Consider the following 4,666-nt stretch of genomic DNA (forward strand, 5'->3'; position numbering starts at 1 on the left):
CACGCGATTCATCAGATCCATAAAAACCGCGGGTACGTTGGTTAGACCAAAAGGCATAACAACGAACTCATAGTGGCCGTAGCGAGTGCGAAAGGCTGTTTTATGTACGTCTTCTTCCTGAATGCGCAACTGATGATAGCCTGAACGTAAATCGATCTTAGAGAAACACTTGGCACCTTGCAGCTGATCAAATAAGTCATCGATTCGGGGCAAAGGGTAACGGTTCTTGATGGTTAGCTTATTCAATTCCCGATAGTCGATGCACATCCTGAACGACCCATCCTTCTTTTTAACGAAAAGGACTGGCGCGCCCCATGGGGAGGTGCTCGGGCGAATGAAGCCTTTTTCAAGTAGCTCCTGGAGTTGGTTCGAGAGTTCCCTCATTTCGGATGGCGCGAGTCGATAAGGGGCTTTAGCAACAGGGTTAGCTCTAGGAATAAGGTCAATACGAAAGTCGATATCACGACTTGGCGGTAGTCCAGGAAGATCATCAGGGAACACCTGAGGAAATTCACGAACCACTAGAACGTCTTTGACTTCAACCTTCTTTTTCTTTTCCTTCTCCGCTACTACAATGTTGGCCAAGAAAGCGCTGTATCCCTTGCGGAGATGCTTGCCAGCTTGGACACATGACGTAAGTTTAAGACCTTTCGAAGCTGTCTCACCATACACACACAATAAATCTCCATTTGCTAGAGAGAATCGAATCATCTTTTCGAAGCATACAACTTCAGCATGGTTTTCACGAAGAACGTCCATGCCTACTATGACGTCAAAACTTCCGAGTTGCATTGGAATAAGGTCGATTGGAAAGAGGTGATTGTTGAGCTCGTGAGTACAATCACGGAGAACAGAGTTAACGGTGACAGTTCTTCCAGTAGCGACTTCGACTTTGAAAGACGAGGGGAGATAAGAACGCTTACGACTAAGGAGCTTCTCGAATTCAGACGACACAAAGCAGTTATCGGCTCCGGTATCAAACAAACATGATGCATATATACCATTCACAAGGAAAGTACCATTAACCACGTTGTTGTCAGCCTGGGCTTGACGGGCATTGATGTTAAAGGTTCTGGCACGGGCTTCTTGCTGTTGCTACTGAGGCTGCTGCTGCTGGGGTTCTTACTTCACAACTCGAGCATTGACCGCGGGTGCTTGAGCTGCAAAACAGACTCGAGCATTGACCGCGGGTGCTTGAGCTGCAGGTTGGCCTTGAGGGGCTGGAAGTAGAGCTTGATGAGCGGCGGCTTGAACTGGGGCTTGACGGGGACCATAGCGGCAGTTTGCAGTGAAATGGTCGTAGAGGTTGTAGTGAGCGCAGAAACGACAGGCGACTCCCACCGGATGATGGTATGAGCATGTCGGGCAGAGCGGGTGGGGCCTGTGTAAGCGCGCTTAGCTGGCGGTGCATTGATCACTGGAGCTTGTCGGTGGTGTGACTGCTGCTGAGCCGGTACGGCTTGCAGAGGGGCAGCAGCTGTTGTCACAGTAGAGTTCTTGTTGCTGGAGCTGTTGTTGTTGTGCTTCTTCCTTCTTCTTGACGACTTGGAGGGTTGAGCAGTGGTGGTGTCGACGGTTGACGTGGCGGTGGCTTGGTGCAGAGACTTGGATGGCTTATCCTAGAAACCAGATTTTACTCGCTTGTTGTTGATCTCGGCGGAAAGCAAGTTGGTCTCCTCAATTGACGATGTCTTGGCGGCGTGAACAAAGTCGGCTACACAATCGGGTAGAGCTCGAATATACTTCTTGATGGCCATGTCTGGAGTCTTGACCTGATCGAGACAGATGATGGTGAGCTGCTTAAAGCGTGCAGTTAAAGCAGCGTTGTCTCCATCCTTCTGCTTGATATTCCAAAACTCGTCCTCCAGCTTTTGGCGTTCGTGGGGAGGGCAAAATTCGTCCATCATAATTGCCTTTAACTCCTCCCAAGTCAGCTCATAAGCTGCATCATTTCCGCGCTTGTTTCGTTCGGCCGTCCACCAGTCTAGAGCTCGGGACTGGAAGACGCCTGTAGCATTGAGGGTGCGGAGATTCTCAGGACAACCGCTTTGGCGCAGAGTGACTTCAACTGAAACGAACCATTAAGACATGGCGGTAGGGCCATCTTCTCCGGTGAATTCCTTGGGTCCGCATGCTTTAAACTGTTTGAAGCTGAAACCAGTCTTGCTAGCATCTTTGGGAGCATTGGTTCGCGACTCCTCAGACGACTTGCTAGATTTTTCATAGGCATCGCTTACAGCTTTTGCCACACTCTTTGCGATGAGAGTAGCGAGACGCTTGTCTCTCTTCTCTTGGCGGGTCAGATGGTGTCGGGATCCAGATGAAGACATGGTCTGCAACAGGCATCGTCACAGGACTCAACACAACGTAATTGAATATCACCTCACACGTCTACTACTTACTAAAGCTTAGGGACACGTCGAAACATGCATCACACAAACATGTAGGCACATAACCATAGATTCACGTAATCACAGAAGCACATAGGCACATAGAGCACAGAAACACATAAACACAGAAGAACATACACATTAAAACACAGAAGTAGTCAGAATATAGAAACCTATCATTCAAAGCTCGCGTGTCGTTCGTATAGCATGTCGAGTAGTTTCGTATAATCGTATAGCATGTCGAGGATTGTATAGCATATATCGCATTATAGTACTGTATAGAATTGCAACGACTTGTTAGTGTTTTGAGGTAGGATAGCAATACGAGTCGTGTGTGTTGATCGAAGTGATAGCAAAAATCGAACGAACATCAAAATTAAACACATAAACAGGCAAATACATAAAACACATAAAAGTCGAGGTAATAGATTGTCTGCGGCTACTAGACATTGACTACCCAAAGCGATTTGACTATTCACAATAGACTTGCCGTCACTTTTCGACTTTCGGGATCGCGTTCCTCCCTCGATTCTTGGGCATTCAACACATTTCCTTTAAGTCATACTTGTGAGTTTAGGTCGTTGGAGTCCGTCGAGGCTTTGGTGAGATGAGTAAAAGTTGGAATAAATTGCCAAGGTTCGGGTTTCACCCCTGGCTTAGCAATTTCTTCCTTGTTTTAGTAAAATTTGGGGAGATTATGCATCAAAATATGGATTTCACTCCTGATTTGGTATAATTCTCCTCGTTTATTGTTCGAATATTGCGAGAAAATCATAGGTAAATTGATGAAATTGACATTAGTCCAGTAATCTAGCCGGGAGTTTGCGGCTTTCACACCTATTCCTGACTAAATCGCTCGACCTTAGTCATAAATTCGAGTGCAGTGCTAGCCAGGGTACCTAGTTATATCACCTAACTGAGTCTTGCTGGTTCCTAACTATAGTCTAGGTCTCTAAGACAGCGACCCGGACTAGGTCGTGTCTTGCCTAATTCCCTATAGTTATGGCTCTGATACCAATCTGTCACACCCCAACCGATGGCGGAATCATCGGGGCATGGCACTGAGCGAAACAGATTGTCCAGAAGTTTCCATAACAACTATCTATATAATCCAGTTAATGATACGTCCCATACCGTATCCCGAATAAACAAATACATTATTACAGATAACATCCAAACAAGTAGTTCTGTCCCGACAACTCAGATTTAATTTAATACAAAACATAAATATTGTTCAAATGCTCCTAAAGACCCAGCCTGACAAGATCTACCGACAACTATGCTCTAGTTGTTCTTTCCTGACAGACAACTATTTGTTGGGGGCCTCTAGAGCTTTATTCTAGCCTCGCTTTCCTAGCAAGCAAACATCTTAAACACCTGTCACATACGTTAAAATACAGTCAATACATAAATGTAAAGGTGAGCATACAAGTTTGATATAGCATATAGAGTTCGAATAGTTTACGCATAACTAGCACGTACACAGAGGAAAACAAAGCATGTTAATTATCGACATGGATCTATCGATACCAATGACTGCGGGTTGACCGTCCAAGACGGTTCGCAATACATGATTACCACCGTAATCCATGCAAGTAATTGTCCTCAACAACCCCCGTGTGAACGGGTGCTGAGTCCAAACTATAGTACTACGTCGTTAAGGCAGGTAGACAGCATTCCACGTGTAAACACAATCAACAAGCATTCATTCAGTCACGTAATACATGCGAATCGGTTAGCATTCAAATAATTGAGTAGTGTGTTCGATAGTGATTTAGATAAGTAACGTATATAACACCCAAAAGTGCTAAAAGCAAAAAGGGATCGAGTATACTCACAGCGATTGGTTAATGGATTGAAGGGAGCGCTTGAGAGTAGGGTTAGCCTGAACAGTTCGATAGTATAACGATGAATGCACATAGAATGAAAACAAGTGTAAACGGGTCGAACAGCCTAGTCGATCGAACGGCAGGTTCGATCGGGTGGGTTGTTCGTTCGGCTGGACAATCCGTTCTGACAGCCTACCCGATGGGCCGGTAGGCTCGATCGGTTGGACTGTTCGAGTGGATTGTTTCTTTCTTTGATGTGTTTGTGTGTGACGATTTGAACTTTTGAAGTTTTTGTTGTAGCATTTGAGAACACTGAAGTGTTCTTACCTTTCAGGTCGATCGATCGAACAGTCTGTTCGATCGGTCGGCTTATCCGATCGGTTAGGAACTTCAGTAGTAGTCCTCGTTAGGTTGTCACTCGATCGAGCAGCATATCCGATCGAGCAG

This window comes from Helianthus annuus, chromosome 13 (assembly GCF_002127325.2).
Source record: "Helianthus annuus cultivar XRQ/B chromosome 13, HanXRQr2.0-SUNRISE, whole genome shotgun sequence".
Taxonomy (NCBI): Eukaryota; Viridiplantae; Streptophyta; class Magnoliopsida; order Asterales; family Asteraceae; genus Helianthus; species Helianthus annuus.